Source organism: Episyrphus balteatus, chromosome 1 (assembly GCF_945859705.1).
Source record: "Episyrphus balteatus chromosome 1, idEpiBalt1.1, whole genome shotgun sequence".
Lineage (NCBI taxonomy): Eukaryota > Metazoa > Arthropoda > Insecta > Diptera > Syrphidae > Episyrphus > Episyrphus balteatus.
This window is the reverse complement of record NC_079134.1, coordinates 124630777-124653549: the sequence shown is the minus strand read 5'-3', so window position 1 is coordinate 124653549 and position 22773 is coordinate 124630777. Positions and strand designations below refer to the sequence as shown.

At 32.5% G+C, this 22773-nt stretch overlaps 1 protein-coding gene across 2 annotated transcripts in view; it reads right to left on the bottom strand.

Moving 5' to 3' along the window:
• LOC129907082 (protein GDAP2 homolog) overlaps positions 1 to 15574 on the bottom strand; it is a 69597-nt gene extending 54023 nt beyond the window's left edge. The window contains exon 1 of one of the 2 annotated variants that reach the window (XM_055983128.1): positions 14976 to 15574. The gene's annotated coding sequence lies outside the window, so the exon portion shown is untranslated. The remainder of the gene's footprint in view (positions 1 to 14975) is intronic. The other variant, XM_055983127.1, reaches the window with a different exon arrangement.
• Positions 15575 to 22773: the final 7199 nt, after the last annotated feature.

Genomic DNA, 22773 nt, shown 5'->3' with positions numbered 1-22773 from the left:
GTGCAACGGGAAATCTATTCAGTATGCTTCGGTGACTTTTAATGGAAGGAAATTTAAAAAAAATACGTATTTTTACAACAAATCAAAAATGTTTACTTAAAAACAAAATTCATAAACTTCAAATTTCAAGTATTGAAGTATACTAATGAGTTACTGTTACGAAACTTGGTAAAAAAAAACCTAATCAATATCAAATTAATACTTTGATTACGATTTGTTAACACATATAAATGTAAATAACTAATAAATTATATTCTTCATCGTTATCGAAAAACAAAAATCAATTAGGTTACATTTTTAGTAATTGTCAAAAAAAAAAAAATGTAACAAAAAATAATGACTATGAGGCAATCTATGACTTTTACCAACACAACAATGCATCAAAAATATATATAAAAAAAATAACAAATGGCGCACATCCGCCCAATACAATTCCATTTTAGAGAGAAAAAAAAATAAAAATGAAGCAAAAACCATTCACAGTAAAGAACCCCAATGGAGAAGGTAATCGATTGTAATTAAAAGTTTGACAATGCACCTTTACGCAATACTGTTTCCAACTCCTACCGGCCGGCCTATGAATAATTAATTTATCAAGACTTACTTACCTACTAAACAATCACACACACACACATATACAAACTAGTTAAGAGTTAATAGAAAAAAATTGAAAAGAAAACAAATTGTTTATTGATCAGGAATAAGTTGCGAGTCATTCACAGTGTAACGTTAGCCTCAACAAAAGTATATAAATACAAAACCCCATATTAAGGGAAATAAATTTTCTTCAAAACATCATAAACCGTAAGGTTTTAGATGAGAAAAAAAAAATAAACGAATTCGTTAACTATGTGACTATACAATGAGAAAATCATGCGTCATGTGTATGTAGATTAAGTTCCAGGAGCGGATGAAGATGGTCACAGGCAGAGGTTTTAAAATTGTCACCCGACCACGTCTAACTGAAAAAGAAGGTTTGTGTGTTTGCATTTTTTTCTGTATAATTCATCTGTTCCATCATAACTTCTAAGCTGCTTATTGTAATTTGACCAACGAGGTTTCGTTGGAAGCATCTTACTTGTCCGCTAGTTTTCATTAGCCACAAATTTTGGTTTATTGTATATCCATCGGTATACTTCCTTGCAAGTATGCAAGGATTTCAGAAATATTGCACCTCCTTTAACGTTACCTTTGATTCGCACCTGTTCGACTATAGCACAGACAATAGACTGTAACTAGTTTCAACTCAATTTATTATGCAAAAACGTATAGACAAGTCAGCCATCAACCATATACATAAGCTTGAAACTAAGCATAAATGAATATGAATATAAAGTCATAAAGTTGTAAAGTTACTAGATTTTAGAGTACCTGCCAGCCAACGACATCCAACTACTTTTAAACAAAAAGATACTTTTGCATAGATTACGATATGGAGAGGGAGTAAAATTTTGTTTTGTTTGCAGAAAATACATGTTCGCCACAAAATACCGGTTCATTGAAAATTGAAACGTATTTTATATGGATGTGCTACGAACTTGTATGAGTAGAGTATGTACAGTACACTTTCAATTATTTTTAATAACTTACTAGGTACCTACATACTCTATAAAAGCTTGTTTTTGTATAAATTTCGATACAGGTTTTAATTATTATACAAAATTAGTGATTAAATTCAGTTAAACAAACAAAAAAAAATAACAACTTCAATATTGTATAAATATTGTTTATTTTATGAAGTTTTTTTTTTGCTTTTGGTTGAAATAAGTTCGGATGGGTAATTGAATGACATGATTTTTTTGTTCTGTCAAGTAATTATTTTTTGATATAAAAATTGGTTATAATTGTTTCTTTCGAAATGTCATTTCAAACCTATTAAATAAGGTGTTGAAGCTTTGAAATAATCAAACAACTTCGATACATCGTTCAAGTGAACTTGAAATGAGTTACTTACATACATCGCATTTTATTTTATTTTCTAATACCATGTGTAAGTAGAAATCATAAGAAAAGTACAACATTTTGATTGCATTTTCCTTGAACGAGTTTAACGAAAACTGTTTCATTTTGTATTTTTGGTTCAGAAACCTGCAATTTTCCGACATAGTGATTGCTCTTAACACTAGTGCTTTCGTCAATAATATGTGACTTTTTTTCTATCTTCCCCGAAACTTCAATACATTTCAAATATTGCCAGTTTTTATTTTGATTTCAGTATCTATAATATTATCACTTCAAATTTTGAAGACTTTTCACAAAAAAGTATGATACTTAATTCATTTCTCTTAATGAAACTAGATTTTTTTCATTTCTTATAAAAATACGTCATCTTTAAAAGAAACCCCATTTAAAAACACATATAGACTTAAGAAAATATCATGGCCACAAAAAAAAAATCAACAAAAATTATTTAATTTGTTAATAACGTTATCTCCTCGGCTATAAAAAAAAAGAACCATCATTCCTTTTCATATGTATTTCGAATATAAACGATTCAACCAGTTCAAACAAAGTATAAGTGAACGAGTGACCAAAATAAATACAATTTTTAAAAGCAGTAAAAAATATTTTTTGTTTTTTTTTTTTATTACTTTTTCATGCAATTTTTAAACAAATATGGAGAAACCACCAAAAAGCTGATTCACCACACACAAAACTACTTCCTACATTATTTGCCGGTTGGTAAAAAATTTTTTTTTTGTTTTATTTATAAATAAACAAAGAAAACAAACAACCAAACAAAGAGCTCTTAGCTTAAATCAACACCCATCACCATAAACCTGATTTTTTTTTTGTTGAAAAGCTGGTTGTGTCATTTTGTAAGTCATCGACAACGTCATCATCACCCAGAAGACTTACAGTTATCGGATTTCATGGTGATACAGTGAAAGCTCTAAGAGTGGACATTCAAGGGCTTTTAAGATTCATATCCGCTTAGGGGTAAATATTATAAACAGCTTAAAAAACCATCACCAATAATTTTTTTTGTTTTATTTATAAAATTTATTTAAACTTCCGGAAGGTTAAATGAAATATAAGTCATTCATCATTTAAATCTAGTTACTTCTCTATTATAAATTATAAATTATATCTAAAATAGTAGTCTTCTATTTTGAATTTGTTTACTTTTACGAGTTTCAAGTCTTTATCATTTGCAATTTCCAAAATAGACGGAAAATTAAAAAACAAAAAGTACCATCGGATTCTTCTTCATGCAAAGTTTCGTTTATTTTCTTCTTGAATACAATCAAAATCAACTAAATAGTTTATTATATTAGATGATAAAAAAGTTGACACCTATTTTTAATGCGATTCCAAATTTTCGACGGGGGACGTATTTCAAAATGAGGTTTTCCGATTTTGAATTGAAAGTTTATCTTTAGTCTACTCAGGCCATCCATAATCCTTTCTTTAATATTTAGTTGAATATTCAGTTTAGGATGGAGGAAGTCGAGTCATATGTCTAGCATATTTTGCAAACCAACATGGAAACAGTGCAACTTGATGACACCAATACATCAAGTGATCCAATGTACAGTCCTCAATTGTGTTATCGTAAGAAAATAATGGAAATCATACTGGGCCAAAGTCGGTTTTATTTATTGTTCACTTCAAGCTTATTATATATACAATGTCTTAATCTTTATTTATAACAAGTTACTTCATACATTTTGGTGTCCCCGGTACACAATCCGGAGAGAAATCTGGTCGGAACTCACAATGAGAACCTATGTCCAACGAGCTAAGAAACTCAAAGGATAAGTCCGTGGAATCCGAATGGAACCCTATGTCCCCACAATACGGAGAAAAGTCTGGTCGGAACTCGGCAGGAGAACCTATGTCCAACGAGAAGCTCGAAGGAGTAGTCTGTGGGAATCCCAATGGAAACTCTAATGTCCCCAAAATGTGGAGATAATTCTGGTCGGAACTCACTAGGAGAACCTTTGTCCAACGAGAAGCTCGATGGAGTCATGGTATAAAAAGACAAGGTATGATCATTAGAGCCGCCATCTTACAAAATAAGGTTTTGACGTTTGGCATTTGGCAAAGTCAAAAGCAACAACAATTTCCAAGACAAATTTGTTTACAACAACAATTTCAATGGGCTGGGCTATCAAAACCTTAAGTAGCCATAAGTTTTGACAGTTCTCGATACTGAGTTTTTTCTAATGATCATACCTTCTCTTTTTATACCATGCGATGGAGTAGTCTGGATAGACTGGAGATGAAAGCAAATTTTTTTATTTTTTGAACTATCGCTCCAAAAATTAAAAACGAAACGGTATTTTGTACCTAGGCAAAAGTTCTACACAATATATTTTCTATAAATTTTGCTACACACATCAAAAGAAAATAGAACGTTTTTTTCTTCTTTTGCAAAATTTAAAATCATGGACTTATCATGTTTTGAAAATAAATGATTCAATAATGTCCTCTCAAGAAAAGGACGGGACTAACCGAATCAACGGAATTCCTACTCAGAGCAATCATCAGCTACAGTTTAACTATACCGTCGACTGTCTCTAAAATAGCAATGCAGAATCTCTAAGTCTGATAGAAAATTTTTTCCTCAGAACCATTTGTATTACTTTTTTCACCAGAAAATCATCTTTATTTCTCTATCAAAATTTTAGGAAAATTGTGCAGAGGAATGCTACCCTACCCACACAGAGCATGGCAAAATCCACTTTTAACTTCTCCTTTATCCATTTGTTAGTTTTCATCAAAATTCTAAAATAAAAGGTCCATAAAGCCTGAATTGCGATCCCAAAATTATTCAACCAAACTGGTCTAATTCGTTTGTTTACTTTTTGTCTATGTTTGTCCACTAAAAATTTTCATTTGTCCACACTTCAAAACAAAATTAGAGCAAATTTTGTTTGCATATATAGAATAGGAAGTCTAAAAACCCTGTTGCAATTGTTTGTCCACCTCGAGTTCTTGCTGCACCCCAAAAATAATCGTTTGTCCACCATCCGTTTAGGAACTATTAAAAAAAAAACAAAAGCAATTTTTTCATAGAAGCTTCTTTCATTCAAAATATCATTTTTTTTTCTAAAAATCTCCAAATATCATTTTTTTTTTTCTAAAAATCTCCAAAAAATTATTTTTGTTTTCAAAAATTCAAACGACAATCATTTGTTCACCCTACATTCAGGAGGAGTTATTTAAAAAAAGAAATTGCTCTTTTTTCGAAGGGTGGACAAACGTAAATTTTCGGTGGACAAACATGGACAAAAGATGGACAAACGAATTAGAATAAATTGGTTCAAAAATTTTGGGGTGGAGTTATGAAAAAAAATTATTCCCATCTATAAAATAAATTTTTCTTAAAAGTTTTAATGTTTTATTCCGTATTTTTATTTATACAAGTTAGTAAAACTTGAAAATGGAATCATATTTATTTATCTTGAATGTTTGAAATCTTTAGTATCTCCTTAAAACATTTCAAAAATAAAAAATGAATTAAATCCAAAGGATCGCTTCTACTGTATTTAAATATTAGATGTAGATACACATATTATTTTATTGACAATTGTGAGCTTATTCAAACTCTATCAACTGCAAAAGAAAGATGTCAAAGTCGTTTTTCAACTAAATGTTTACTTATTTTTTTTTTTTCTTTGTTGAAAACAACATTGAAATGAGCTAATAATCGCTTATATGTGAGAAAAAATCTTTTTGAAATCAAACGCAAAAATATATTTCTCATTTTTGTGTAAACAACTCCATAAGTGTGTCAATATTGCATGTTTTTTTTCTTTGATTATGAGATGCTCAAGTATGAATAAGTAAAAAAAAAAAAAAAAACAACAAAGTAGGTATCAACTGACACATAGAGATTGTAGAGTTATTTACCGGGAATTTCAAAGATCTTTTTTAACAGGACATCACTAAACGATGTTATGTGTCAAGTCCATATTTGCTTAACTCTTTCCGAGGCCGGGACAGTGATATGGAAATTGTTCCACCTTTTTTACCATTTTCTCAAGCTGTAATGGTATAAATGAATACCACATTTTTATGTAAGATATTGGATTCAACTTACATTAGGAGTGTTTTTTTTTTGGCAAAGCTATCCGCAGTAGGTTTTCCCAAATATCAACACTGAACAAAAATTTATATGCAGGCACCAAGAGAAAGGAAAACGTAAACTTATACATTTCGTCAAAATTCTATCCGCAGCTTGGTTGAGCTTTTATTCTTTTCAGCAGCTCCGTTTTGTTTTTGTAATGCATGTACACGCCAACTGCGGATACGGGTAGTAGTACCAAAAAAAACACAGCTATAGAAATGGTATTAATTTAATGTCTACCATTGTACATTAAAGTTTGAAAAAATGTTAAAAGTGGTGGGACGATTTTTGTACTAGGTACTACCCCGGAAAGATTTAAATCGAATATTTTAAGTTGATACTGATTGGTAGCTCATTTTTTAGATGAAACGGAAAGTATGTATAGGGGAAAAATAACACTTTGAATTTCGACACGAAATTCTTAAAATGACAAAATTTAAGATGGACTCAAATTTTAACTCAATATTATTTTAAACACCTCATAATATCAACTATTTTTTTAATCCATCAATTTCAGTTCCTTGTTTTCGTTCACAGTGTGATAGGTTCTTATCAAGAAAGTCCACCTTCGACCAAATATTCCCATTTCGCATATGACAGTGCTTAACAAAGACGCGCTGCATACAGAAATGTCTAGTATTGGCATCCCTGCTTGTGCAGGATAACGATGAAGAATGCACGCTCCTTCGTAGAGTCGGCAAAGACCTCACCGTGTTCTGTCATGTGACTTCTTCAACATCATTCGTAAAGACTAATAATTCTGAACCTAAAAGGCACAATCTTTCAAAAGTCTCCAACTGATTACATATTTCGACTATATTAACATAATAGCAATGTCAGTGAACTTTTTGGGAAAGAATAGTACAGAATCTTCTAGTCAACCAAACCAAAGATACTAGTTTGTCATTTCTATAAAACTGTAGAATGAAAAAAAAAAAAAAACAATATGGCAGTGAAACTTTTGTATGTATTATGCAAATCAGTTTTACACTCAGCACCAACACGTCCTTAACAGAAACTAATATCTATACCTATGTCCTATAACATTGAAGTATTGATTCAAAAATATTCCATATACCATCCACATTCCAATGCTTCAATGGTAGTGATTGTCTGCTCTTGTACTATGACGAATACATCCGTGCTTTAACTTCAATCGTCTACACTGCAAATGACATAACATGCACTCAAGCTGCATAACGAGATGAAAAGTATTTAGAGAACCCAAATCATTAGCACTTTGTCACAGTAAGCATCATACTCATGCAATTGAAATAAATCAATTCTACTTCCTATGCTCACATTTATGAAGTTAGTTCAATTATTATTAACCTACTTAAGTTAAAAGTATCTACAAGGTTATTATGAGAAAAAAGAAAACAAATATCTTGGTTCATTGTTCGTGTTCCATTGAGCTATGAAACCTGTCAAATGAAACAATTTATTTTTTTTTTTTGTAACAAACTACATTACAACTGTCTAGTATTTATAATCTTTAAGAAAATAACAATGTACACCTACCTTAACATGATAAAAGTCAAAGTGGTAGAATTTTTTTTCTAACCATGAGATTATTCAATACTAGCTGCACATTTTATGCGACCGTTTTTATTAAGAAATGTTCGCATTTTTCAAGGCATTTATTTGGTTCTATAACGAAATGATACCTAGTCACGCCACTTAAGAAATTTGCACAAAAAAAATCAAACATTCATAAAAAAATAACAACCGGTTGATAAACTAACGACGAAGACCAGAAAACAAAACCCCCATATTCAGTCTGCTTCCTTTGAATTTGATGTAATAAAAATATAAAAATTTTATAAACCACAGAAAACTACATACATTTTAGGTGAATTTGTCTTTTAAAGTAAATTCAAATGGCCCATATGTAAAATGTAAATCACTAAAACGAAAACTTTCCAAATAACATCCTCAAAGTTTCAAATAAAAACATGGCTCTGGATTGCATCTGCTTCATAATATTCTCTGCAAGTTGAATGTATTATTCAAATTTGCAAAATATGAACATCGAGCTAATTCAGATTCTGACCTTCGAATTTGATATTTTTGTTCATGTAAAGCAAAAGGGATACAATGCTATAAGCTTTAGATTAAGGTCATTCAAAAGATAAGTACTTTGTGCATTGAATCCGGGCCAGAAAAGAAAAACTCAAGAAAGAATATATTTTTATTAGCATTGATTTCTTCAGAAATAATGATGCTGATGACAACAAGGGAAACACAGGTCAATTGCTCATTTCAATTGGTATCGAAATACATAGATAACTTTCACTTAGCAGCTTTATTTATTTGTAAAAGGGTTAAACTGAATATATATTCAAAACTAAATTCCGTTCTTTTAAGTAGCTCTCATATAATTTGTATTTAAGTTAATGCGATTGTGTGACAAGAAGACATTAAATTTTTAAGACCAATGGTCTGTACACGATATTCCCTGTACCCGTCATGATTACTTGTTGAATGTGGACTTGGGAGTCTAACAAAATATTCTTTGAGGATATTTCGGAACACATTCATTCATTGCAAACGTAAAGATTATCCAGATACATGCTTGTGAGAAAATATTCAAGTTTTTATAGATATATTTTGAATTTCTTTAATAAAAAACATGATCATCACAAAGGAAAGTCGACGGTTTAAGTTCTCAACAAGCTTGTATGCTCCATTTAATATTAAAACCATCTTGTTTTATGAATCTACAATAAAGTGCATTACAGATGGAAATGCCCAAGCAACAAAACTTGGCATCTCCCTCTTTAGCATTCCCACTTCAGCAGACCAACCGCCTGAAAGAACCTGGTCGCAGACGATTCACTCACAAACTGCAAGCCCATCTTGCCAAAATAGATTGTTAGCCAAACGCAACGCCAAGTATCAGAAAAACCTATTTTGCCTGGAAAACAACGCAACGGTGGCGCCTACAGTACCAGTTATGGGCTACTTTGACATATTCAGAGCTAAGTTCAATAAGGAGCAGCTTTACCGATCCTCTGTTCTTGGACTTATTGAATGACCTGGCACTCCGGGTACGAGGCACCTGTGGTCGGGGTAACTTCCCGGCAAGAAGTAGGATGTATTCATGGAACGACAAGCCTCGGATACGAAAGAATTTACTGATGAAGAACCCTGCAAACGAAATAAGGACAATGAAATCGGATCTGTGGAATGTTAGGTCCCTTAGCAGGCCATAAGAAAGCTTACCACGAAAAATGTTATATCAAGTACGCGTTTCCCGTAGCTCAATAATAATACAGGGACATGGAAATCTCCAAATCAATCAACCGTCAACCATATTGACCATATTGCGATAGACGCTAGAGTATTATGGACGTCCGTACGTACCGAGCAGCCAATATTCAATATGAGCACTACTTGGTAGGATGCGGTCAGGATCATCGCCAACACAAGGAAATACTGTGAGGAATTTCAACATCAGAAGACTGCAATCACAAGAGACAGATTTTTTCCCAATCGCGTTTCGAATAAGCTCTTAAGAAGTCTTACCCCGTCAGCAGCAAGTATAAAGAATCAATGGCCACATTGTAAAGATAATTTGATAATTTGGAGAAATCACTTCAGTTTCATCAAAGCTGCTAGATCTGACGGACTTTCTGTCGAGTGGGGAGTATGCATAAACTCCTCTGCCGAATATAGTTGGAGGAAATCATGCCTGCAGAATTGAATCTCAGTATTGTATGCCCAATCATTTAGAAAGGACACCCTCTGACCCTCTCCTCAACATCTAAAAGATCCTCTCTGCTTTGTTATGTCCACGTCTGAAGGTCTTCGCCAACAATCTGATAGATCCTTATCGGTGTGGCTTTGGACCAGAGAAGTAAATATTCACATTACCGCAGATCTTGGGAAAAGATCAGGAATATTAAATCGATAACCATCACTTGTTTATTGGGATCAAGGTCGCATATGACAGTATCTACAATCTAGTTTTGGCATCCCTGCCAAGCTCGTCCGCCAATGCAGGATGACAATGGAGAATGCACGCTGCTCTGTCAGGATCGGCAAAAACCTTACCGATACCTTTGATGTCGAAAAAGGTTTTAGACAAGGCGACGCGCTCTCATTCGTCTTCTTTAACATCATTCTTGAAAGAATAATGTAGAACTTTAACGTTAAACAATGTCATTTAGCTGTTTGCATATGCCGACGATATTGATATAATCGGAAGAACACAAAGCAAATGTGTCAAAGCCGAAGCGGCAAAATGGGTTTAAAGGTCAATGAGGGCAAGACCAAGAAGGCAATTGACTAGCAAAACCCTCTCTGGAGCAACTTAAGTGTGCCAGTGTTGCTATAGGTTGTACAAGGGCACTAACCTAGGCAAAAGACTAAAAGTGTAGAGCATTAGATGGCTAAGTCATGTGGAGCGCAGAGGGAAGACGGAATAGAGGAAGACCACATCTAAAGTGGCGCACGCAAGTGGAATTGGATTACTTTGTTTAATACTTTACAAATACAAACCCAACGAATAAGAACATAGACACAAAACAGAGGGAAACTTAGAATTTTTGGGCGTTAGATCGTGAAAATGTGATTCTCTCCAATTGAGATATAAAACAAGTTTAAAAGCAAATTCATGTTTCGGTTGAGACCAAAAGAAAAAGTTGCAAAGTTTTTGACCTGTATTCTTAATTGCTTTAAAACTAAACTTAATCACGCCACAAACAAAAATGGAGAAAAAAGATAAAGAACCGACAATTCATTGTGAGGATTGAAAACGAGATACAAAAGAAAACAGAAAAGCTTTCCCTCAAAGGGCAGTAATTATGTATCACCTTGAGAGAATCCTTACCAATCGGAACTATTTTACAAAACAATGACAACAACAAAAAAGACCTGATGTCTTTAAAATTGCATCTCCTTATTTTCTCGTATGAATGTAAAAAAAAAAAAAAAACTATGAAAACACAACATCAAATCTATGCTCCTGACCTTTTTCTTTTTTTTTGTTATAATAACCTACGCGCTAAGCTTCAGATTAAGGTCATAATGTTGGTACTTAAGCTAATACACCTCATCCCTTGAAAACTTCCCCAAGCATACATAGAATAGGTTAGGGAGGTAAGTACGTAGTAGCAGCAGAATTATGTATAATACAATTAGTAGTGATTCTTCGAGTTTTAGGTTCAAGTTGATTTCAAAATAAATATACATACACAACATAGTAGTACGTAAACCTACTGCCACTATGTTGACGATCTGTGGCTTGGTATCTCACTTTCCCCAACCCCACACACCTGTGACAGCAAACTACACTCATCGTCATTTTGAACTTAGACGGATTTCAATGGAGTGAGGGCTTGTAGAAGGCAGTGGGAATTAATGAGAAGGCTGTATACAGTGCCGTATACAAGGCCGTAGCTAGAGTTGAATTTAAGGTAGGGCATCGGTTGTTAAAATTTGTGTGCTGTGGTGACAAAAATAATTCAAACAGCCCAAGATAAGGGAACCGAGAAGAATAAGGGATCCCAACTGAAAAATTACAAAGAAAACAAATAAATGTTCGAAAAGCATGATCTGCAGATCTAGCATCAAACATTACTATATGCTGAAAACTAGAGCTAGCTATATAGTTGAATTATTCCTTTTTTATAAAGGTGGGATCGAAAATTGCAGTGGTGTAAATATTTCTGCTTAAATTTTAATCTTTTAAAATCCTTTTGAGAACAAAAAATGTTGTTTTAAATAACAAAAGGGGACATTTTGATTAATTTAAAGAAAATTTTGTTTTTTTGTAAACCCTAAAGTGCACATGGGGCGGGCGCTCAAAAAGCCATGTGGCATGACTTCGCTTTTATTTTTTATGGTTCGAATAAAATTAACATTAAATGATTCAGTTTTAAAGTTCAAGTGCCTTCAACTCCAAATTTATAAAGCGTTTCGCCCAGGTACGACAGTGGGCTCATCAGTTTGGTCGATGTTTACCGACACTATATAAAACTCACAGCATGAATATACTGTGAGTTTTATATATTGTCGGTAAACATCGACCAAAATAAGGCGTCTTAGTAAGGGTACGACAGATCTAACTGATGAGCCCACTGTCGTACCTGGGCGATAACATACAAGATGCAGTTCGGCTTTCGGGAGAAGCACTCCATACTGCATCCGCTCATGAAGTTCTAACAAGACACCACCTCAGCTTTAAACAACAATCAAGTTACCATCGCATGCTTTCTGGATGTCGAGAAAGCATTTGACAGCGAATGGATAGTACCTACTAATTAAAATTATTTTTTCTTTCTCTCTTCCAGAAACTTTTTTGTGCAAGTAAAGGATCAGAAATCACCAACAAAATGCATTAGAGCTGGAGTTGCTCAAGCATCATGACGTCAGACCAACTGCCTGCAAGTGAGAGCGAGAAAATGCTCTACGCGGACGATTCACTCACAAACTGCAAAACCATCTCGCCAACAATAGCTGCCAGGAAAGTCGGAGCTCACATTAACAATGAATTCAAAATTTGTGTTGTTAGTTAGGATTACATCTTTCTGGTATTCATATTAGAATCAAGGCTAAAGTTTAAAAAAGTTTTTCCGAAAAAAATGTCTTTTGGAAAATCGTGAATCTAATGTTTTTCAAAATTTGATTTTTCAAAAAAAAAAAATTCAACATTTTTTCAAAAATCCAAAAATGCATTTTTTCAAAATTTTATTTTTGATTTAGGTATACTAAGACTATATAAATGCATTTGTGTAAAAACTGTTGATAAAATTTAATAAGTCGTTTGAAAGAAATTTAGGGCGATTTTATTCAGTCGAAGTTGAATAGGTATAACTTTAGGATTTTTAGTTTCAACTTGAGAATTTGGGTTTTATTCACTAAAAGTTGAAGTTATCAAATGTCAAATACTAAATCTAGAGTTTATCAACTTTACATTTTCTCAACTCTCGAAAATATGAGAAGTTTACCGAGCAAACTTGAGATTTAAGTTTAAAATGTCACTTATTTAGGTATATTTATTTTTGTGGCAAAAGTTTTTTTCAGATTCTAAAAAAAAACTACCTAAAAATTATGGTTGTCTTTGAAAATTTTTTTTCATTCCATAATCTAATGTTTTGGATATTGAAAATGATGGAACTGATGCGTTTTGAGCGTTTTCAAGAAAGCCAAAAAATATTTTGTGTCCCTAAAAACGTGTGGTGAACCTCTTTTTTTGTTATAAAAGTAGAAAAAAAAAACAAAAGAATCGCATCTCATTTGTAGATAATGTACATGTGTATGTGTTTTGATTAAAGGTTAAATAAATAAAAAATAATGTGTGAGACAAAAATTGATTTTTTTTCTTGTTGAGTTTTTAATCCCAAAAAAAAAATTTGGTTTGGATATCTTCTTGTGGTCTTGTAAAATCTTCTTTCTTCAGTGTTTATGGGCTCTAAAATAAGTCTCCGCCGATTGATAAAACCAAATAAAGCCATTTAAAATATATGGAAAGATGGAGCCAATCATTTACATATTCAAAAAAAAAACAAAAATAAATAAACTTCAATTGGAATGACATATGTAAGCAGTATTCAAAATACAATTGAAATTAGCAGATTTCTTTATTAATTGTCACAAATATCCTAGGGATATTTATAAAACGACAAGTTTGCCAACTTTTGGTTTGGAACTGGGAAGTTGAGAATAAAACTATTGAATAAAACAAACATTCAACTTATGATTCAAATCTCAACTCTGAAGCTTGCGAACTTCAGTTTTTCCAAAGTTGAGCTATAGTGAATAAAATCGCCCTTAGAGTTAAAAAAAAAAAAAAAAAAAAACGGTTCTATGACAGGTACCGTTGATAATGACTTTCGAACAAATCTTTTTTTTGTTAAAAGATGGGCCTTGTCCAAAAACCCACACTTAATTTTTTTTTATTTAATCGTTAAAAGAGTTTTTGAGAAAATTATACTTTTCTAGGATCGGTGCATCACAGGTATCGTTAGATGAGGTTAAAAAAAAAATTAATTCCATAGAATCATCTGCACAATCTCCAGAAACTGCTACATACCAAGTTTGAAGAATTGAATTGATCTATCCGTTTAGGCTGTAGCTTCTTAAACAGACAAAGATTCGGGTCCCAGATTCGATTCCTGTCGGTGCGCATTTATTTTTTTTTTAATTTAAAATGAAAATTTATGTATTAAATCAATATAATTTTTCTTCACAAGAAACCATAATTTAGGCCACAAACTAAAATATTCGTATTAATTTAGAATTATAATGTAGTTCGCCACTCAGGATTTAAAAAAAAAAAAATAGAACAGACCTGAGCGACGTCTCTCAGCCGCTCAGGATTGCCGCTCAGGACGTGGCCGTACCCTAAGTATACCTAAATTATTTTCAAAAAAGGGCATTTTTCAAAAATAAGGTTCTTTTTGAAGGTAGGTAATCTTTTCAAACTAGGGCATTTGATGGTACGGCATTACCCCACAATGCCCCTACCCACTGTCTACGGGCCTGAGTGCCGTACTTAATTTACCTTGAATACAACGGTTTTGTTGTTGTTTTTTTTTCAACCTAACCTGACTAAATGTCGTGACGTTTATTTATTTATTTTTTATTTTTAACAAAATAATAATAATTGAAGCCGGAGACAATGTGAGACAGAAGAAACACACAGGCACACGATGACACTGAAAATTGCCTGATACCGACCTAGAACCGAATCCATTTAACGATTCTCATGTCTCTCATCCCAATTCGAATATTTTTGATTACACTTTTTCTGGCTGCGCTGCCTCCAGCTCCAACCAAGTGGCAGTAATCAAAATGGTATTTAACCCCCCTCAACCCCCTCCCAAAAAACAAAGTATTTCCACTGACATTTCAAAAAAAAAGATCAACATTTTTTATGTTTAGAGATACTCACATTCCAGGGAGAAAAAAAATGTTGGTGTTTCCGCAAAGTGTTTTGGATTTGTAAAGCACAAATTATATCGTCTCTCAGTTGTGATGATGATGATGATGTTGGTTGGTTTTATATGTTTTCAAGTTTCACACATCACAAAACAACACAAATACAAAAAAAAAAACAGAAAGATTCCAATTGGAAAATCAGATAACTCTTCGATTGGTATTACTTTTAAACATTAGAAGTAACAGGATTCTTCCATAAATTGCATTGAGTTGAGATTTCAGAAAAATTTTTGAGAGAATTTTTTGTGCGAGTGGTAATAATGAAGAACCGCGCGTAGCACCAAACGAGTTTTCTTCGTTATTTCTCTTCTAAAAAAAAATAACTCGGAACAAACTTTCTTATTTGTTAAAAAATTGCAAATTAAATTAAAGAACCATCAGTATTTTTTATTGAATTTTCTAAAGAAATATATAAGAAAATTAACAAATAATTAATTAATGAATATACGAGGAATTATTTATAGTAAGTAAAAACCCAATAAACACTGTCACACTGTAGACGACTGAGCAGAGCAAGCAACGAAACGAACAGAGAAGTTTGGAGAAAAACTTTTTCTTTTTTTTCTACCATTTACCTGTGTATACTTTTTGCTTTGTGGACATATGACTTAAGGTTTTTTTTTCATCGTTTTGTGTGGTGTGAATTTGAACAAAACAGACTTTGGAAGAGGAATCACAGAAATGTATCTGTTGGCTAGCGGCTAAGAAATTAATCATAGTTCATAGGCACTCAAACTGTATTGGAAGAGCTTTTGGATAAAAGTATTGGAAGTTTTGGAAAGTTAATGGGTGTGGTTACACTTGCTTTGTTTTATGGCTGTAATTAACTGCGTTCCTTTGAAAATATTTATCTACTGCTTAGTACTTAAAAGCTGAAACACAATCATGCTTTGCCGTCGATTTTGACAACTGCGAAAAGTTCAACTATAGGAAATCTGTGTATCCTCACACAATGACGCTTTTCTTACGTACGCTTTTTTTGTCAAACGTAAGGAAACGTAAGAAAGCGAGCAAAAGTTCAACCAGACTGAACTTTTGCTCGCTTTCTGACATTTAAAGGCTTGGCCATACCGGAGGGTACGCGGTAGAGGTACAGGTAACGGTACGGGTATTTGTATGGAAAAAATTCCAAACTGACACATCAACGTTCGGGTGTGGAATTTTTTTAATACAAATATCGTTGCCGCTACCCGTACCGCTACCTCATACCCTCCAGTGTGGCCAAGCCTTAACAGACATAATTACAGTCACCTACATTATTATTGCGCCAAATGTGAATAAAAAAAAATAAATTATTGCAAAACTATGTGTGTTTTTTAATTTCTCTCTATAGATTTTGCACAAAAAAACGACATCGAGATATTTTAAATCAAAACAATTTACGTATTAAAAACAAAAAAAATTTAATGATGTTTTAGACTGAGTTTTATTGTTAAAAACAATATATTTTGATTGGTTTTGTTTTAATAACTATAGGATTAAAGAATAAACAAATTTCTATGCATTTTTTAAACACCTTAAATTCCCTTTTTCATTTTTCCACAATTAAATCAAGATAAAGACTTGGCCCAATAATTTTGTGAGTGACTGTGTTTTTTTTATTTGACAGCAGATTTTATGTTGCAATCAGCTGTTCAAAGTCAAAGTGACAGAAGCGCGCTTTGAGGATTTCTCAACGTAACGCAACGAAGCGACGCCCTAAAGCGTGAAAGCTGAAACACAATCACGCTTCAGGGCGTCGCTTCGTTGCGTTACGTTGAGAAATCCTCAAAGCGCGCTTCTGTCACTTTGACTTTGAACAGCTGATTGCAACATAAAATCTGCTGTCAAATAAAAAAAAACACAGTCAATTACAAAATTTTTAGGCCAAGTCTTTATCTTGATTTAATTGTGGAAAAATGAAAAAGGATATTAATGTGTTTAAAAAATGCATAGAAATTTGTTTATTCTTTAATCCTATAGTTATAAAAACAAAACCAATCAAAATATATTGTTTTTAACAATAAAACTCAGTCTAAAACATCATTAAATTTTTTTTGTTTTTAATACGTAAATTGTTTTGATTTAAAATATCTCGATGTCGTTTTTTTTGTGCAAAATCTATATAGAGAAATTAAAAAACACACATAGTTTTGCAATAATTTATTTTTTTTTTTTATTCACATTTGGCGCAATAAATGTGGGTGACTGTAACTATGTCTGATAAATGTCAGAAAGCGAGCAAAAGTTCAGTCTGGTTGAACTTTTGCTCGCTTTCTTACGTTTCCTTACGTTTGTCAAGAAAAGCGTACGTAAGAAAAGCGTCATTGTGTGAGGATACACAGATTTCCTATAGTTGAACTTTTCGCAGTTGTCAAAATCGACGGCAAAGCGTGATTGTGTTTCAGCTTTGATTGTGTTTCAGCTTTAAAGCTGCTTTGAACCATGGTATAAAAAGAGAAGGTATGATCATTGGGCACGTTCAAAGAGCTAACATAAAGCTATCGGATAGCTTTTTGTTGTTGTAAACAATGTTAAAAATTAGCAAGGAAACAAACCATTTTCTGTCAAAAAATAATCTGAAGGTATCCGAGAATTTCTGGTATACCTCAGGTATTCGAGTGATCAGCTGATAAACATTTAGTTTTTTTTTATTTTGATTACTTTTCGGGCTTAAAAATAAATACAAATTTGCAAGAAATAAAGTCAAAGCGATTGTGCAAGTACTATTCAACAATAAAAAAAAATGTAATTTGCTCAAAATAAACAGTTTCCTCTTTTCAATATTTTTTGGTAGCTGCTTGGGCAAGCTATCTGGATAGCTCTTCGTTCAAAAAGATATTCCAGATACGGGTATCCCAGATAGCCTATCCGATAGGTGTTTGAACGTGCCCATTAGAAAAAACTCAGTATCGAGAACTGTCAAAACTTATGGCTACTTAAGGTTTTGACAGCCCAGCCCATTGAAATTGTTGTTGTAAACAAATTTGTCTTGGAAATTGTTGTTGCTTTTGACTTTGCCAAATGCCAAACGTCAAAACCTTACTACCCCATTTTGTAAGATGGCGGCTCTAATGATCATACCTTGTCTTTTTATACCATGGCTTTGAACTACTTTTTCAGTATAGAAAAAGTAGTTCAAATTAGTTTTAAGTACTAAGCAGTAGATAAATATTTCCAAGGGAACGCAGCTATTAACTACCTACGTTAGCCCCGTTCCATTGGAGGTAGTAGTTTACTCATGAGTAGATCTAGTACTAGAATTAACACATGATCTTCTACTCGAGGAGATAGGAATGGGTGCGTTCACGTACGCACAGATACCCTATCCAAGATACCTAAGTATCCGCTACGTTTGTGAACACGAATCAGCTGTTCTTCAAATCTCCCATAAGATACACAAGAATCCAGAAATGTTTAGGATACCTTTGGATTTTTTTGCTTGTCAAAACATGTGTTCGATCAGCTGAGATTTTATATGGGATTACAACAACACAAAGGTATCCGGATACCCCTGGATCGGTACGTGAACGCAGCCAATGTGTAGTTATTAAAACTAGATTTCTACTCACGAGTAAACTACCACCTCCAATGGAACAGGGCTGTTTTAAATTTATCGTAGACATATTTGATTGATTTTCATAATGAAGAATTGAAGAGGAATAGATGGATACTAGGGCGTTCGTTATTTATGGATCAAGTTCCTAGAGGAAAAACTATTTCAAAATATCTAATAGTAGTAGAGTAACTAAAGCTCAAAAATTGGCAATATTAGGGAATCCGGCCGAACAGCTTAGATTTTGATGATCTTTTTTTTCAAACGTCGGTAATAAAAAAATACTTTAAAGTCTATACATTAAAAATTGCCGGTGTTACCGTTTTGTTTTTTTTTTATTTAAATTAATTGAAGATCTTTGTGAACATATAAAATTTTGTTTCAAAAATTTTTCTTAAATTTCATAAATTAATTGATGCCAGAAGATTGTCTAGATTGTCTACTCTTTCGTCTCTCCTGTAAAATTTTGATTTTGAGAGTTACGAGGTTTCTTTATGAGGCCGACGATTTATTTTTGTAGTTTCTCTTTCTTGCTTACAGAAAACTAACACAAGAAATAACAACAATTTTCTCGTTTACTTTTTTTTTTGTTTTTTTTTTTAAACTGTTCGAAGTAGAATTTAACTTCTAAGACCTATTTTCTGGCGTCTCAGTTATACTTAATGGCTCTATTATTCCCCACATATTTTATAATACATATTAAAAAATTGAAAACAATTTCAATTAAATGAAATGCAAAATGAAATTTGTTTATCTGCTATCCCCTAACCACTACTTTCTAGAATTTCCTCTGACGATGCGATGGTGAGCTGTTAAGCCAGTGTTTGCTATAAAACTTTTGTTTGTTATTGGAAATTTGGCTTCAATAAACCATGGGAATTGCTGGGTTTAAAAGCAATGATTTGAATTTATTAGGTAGGTACTTGATTATTTAAATAAAAATTTGAGGTTACTCTTTTTTTTAAATTGTAAGGAAATGTGTGTAGACAGAAATAATTACAGTAGGGATATTCATGCAACGGTGTAAGCTCTGGTTAAACATGGTAAAATTGTAAACGAACTGTCAAAACCATGCAAAATATTATGACATATTTAGCACTTTGCTACGTTCACCCACAGCTTAAATCGTTTCTTGAATATACTGTCATTACGTCAATTTTAAAATGGGTGCTTTTACAAAATAATAAATTGAAGAAGTTTTGACGCAATTTGTATACAGAAAAACAATAGAAGAAGTAAATAGGTAAATAGAAAAAAAAGAAAACAAAATAATGAAATAAAATTCAATAATTTTGTATTTATTCATAAATTTAACAACAACTTCTATAAGGCTTCATTTTTACATCCAACATATTACTGTCTTCTTAGCAAAGTCAAAGTCTCTGAATAAAGGCTTCCGTAACGCCATTTCGGTCTAAAAAAAAAAAAATAATTTTTGTACGCACTCTTTTTAGTTTGTACTAATAAGCGTTAGCGGGAAATATTTTTACTTTTGTACTTTTGCAAAACGTGGAAAATGTAGTTAACTGCGTTCCTTTGGGAATATATTTATCTACTGCTTACTACTTAAAGCTGCTTTGAACTACTTTTTCAATATAGCAAAAGTAGTTCAAAGTAGTTTTAAGTACTAAGCAGTAGATAAATATTCCCAAATTAACGCAGCAGTTAATAGCCTGTTTTCACTACAGCCCAAATGATAAAATTTCGCAAATTAGGTCAGTTCAGATTATTAATTCAATTTCTATAGAATTTGACATTTGAAATGAGATAATATGCGTAATTAACTCATTTGGGCTCTAGTGAAAATAGGCTTTAAGACTTTAAGCCTGGTACGCAGATCGAGCTAAATTTTAGCCGAAATAAAATTCCCATACAAGTTATCGATATAATTTGTATGGGATTCATTTTAGCTCGGCTAAAATTTTTCGATAATTTGTATGGGAGCTAAAATTTAGCGCGATCTGCATACTTTTGGCTTTAAGCAACATTTTTCAGTAAAACGAAAGCCAATTGGATTTTTAAACCCTTTTCGCATAAATGTTCTATAGTTTCAAATTGTTCCAATCCATTTATGCGAAGTCATTTCTACTGCAAGAACAAAAGTGAAGTAATTATTCCAAGTACGATTTTGATGACGCTAGAGAAATTAAATAATTATTTTGAAGAAAAAAATTGACGTAGTTTGTGTTCAGCCTTAGATGTAGAAAACTTTATGAAAGCTTCTTAAAACTTGATATCGAAAATTTTAGTTTGAGAAGCTCTCCTGTTTTCGAGTTGATTAAGGAAAGCTTAATATCTAATCTCTGAACCATTAATGGAAAAAGTACAGGCAGAACCAAGAGTATGTCTAGAAATTAATTAGGCCCAGTTCACACATCATTCTTTAAGTCATGTTCTTTTTGAAGTTTTACTAGGAGTTTAATTTCACCGGCTAATTAGAATCTTTAATATGGGTGTTTTTTTCTTATTCAATTTTCATTTGACAAGTAGACATAAGGTCTGTTGCGATTTTTCTTACTATGAATTCTGCATTGTAACTTTGTTCTGTAAGTCAGCTATTACATGAATCAAGTTTGTATTTTGATTTTGAACGAAAGTGCCGGGCTACACGGTGATTTTTCAATCGCCTAGCCAGTTAGATTGATGGAAAGAGGGTCGAGGATTTTCCTCTTTTTGACGTTTGTTCCTAGAAAATTGAAATTAGAACGTGATTGCCCTTCAAGCAAACGAGTCCGACCTCGGTCCAAATCCACTCCGCCTGAGTCCGACCTGGGGTCGAATTACCGCACACTATTACGAGCATACGCTAACGTTTTGTTTATTGCTCTCTCTATTTAATTAGTAGAAGAAGACAGGGATACATATCAACCATACGTTAACGAACGTATGCCGTAGTTCAACCCCTGGACTACGAAACGGGTCCGACGGCGCACACTGGGGAAATTTGTGTGGGAGTGCGGAAAAAACTCAATAAAAACTGAACCACTGAATCGATTTGGATGAAATTTTCAGGAATGACAGCTTAAGTCGTAAGAAATCATTATTATTCATTTGCACGCCTTTTTAAAAATATTGTAAGAGTAATAAAGGATCCAGATATTGTTCTTAGAAAATCTAAAAACTGCTATTTACAATTTACTTGTACCTAAAGCATTTTTTTATTTGTTTGTATTATTGGAACATTACATTAAATGGAAACGAATAACTCATTATACTGTTGTCTAGGTCCACGTCCACGCAAAATTAAAAACCCGAATTATAGTTAAAAAATACTCAAAAAACCACTTCTATCACATTTAATACAATTTAAAATATATTGGCATCACACATTTTTCAAGAGTTTATTCTGTTAAGAGAGCCATTACTCACTTAAATGACTCTGATTCTTTTTAGTAAAGGCATCTTATTCTGTGATATTCCATGAGCTTTCTGCTTAGATCTTCGTATGAATTGCTAAAAACTGCCATTATTATAAAACATTTAAGCTACATACCTATGTATAACGAAAATTCATTTTTCTGAAGCAAGGTCAGCAAATCAAAAGTAATTTTTATGAAGTAGGTTTATAAAAAAAAAATCATGTGTGGAATTCACACGTGGTAGAAATGAAACCTTAAAAAATCATTTTTCTTGGAAAAACAAAATGGAAAACATCTAACTTTTTTTCCCATCACCTTTAAATCCATTTTTTTAAATGCCAACTTATAATAAATTTTATATCATCTGAAATCTTATTATTGTATCTTTTATATGACGCTTCAATCATATTTTTACGATGCCTACAAAAAAAAAGTAAGAACTTTTTAAAGCCAAAGCCAACCATGTCGAAATTCCAAACTGAGATTACAGTACTTCCTACCACGGTTGCCACTCGCATAAAAAATTTCCTACCAAAGTTTCCAAAAAAACCTACCAATTCAAAGAAAAACCTACCCAACGAAAATTTTCGATTTTAAGAGAAGAAATTCTTGTTAAAAAAAATAAAATGCACGACTGGGTCGCACGAACTTGCTCTTGGAGTTAAAGTTGCTTAAATTTTTAAGACTTTCTATATAGAAATTTGGAAAAAAAATAAAATTCGTTTAAAAAAATAAAATAAAATCGGAAATTAAATTGCCCTCCAAAACAAGTATGCAGTTTTGATTGATATATAAACGTGCATTTTTAGAAAAAAAAATTTCAAAATCGTTAGAGCCGTTTTTTAAAAAAACAATTT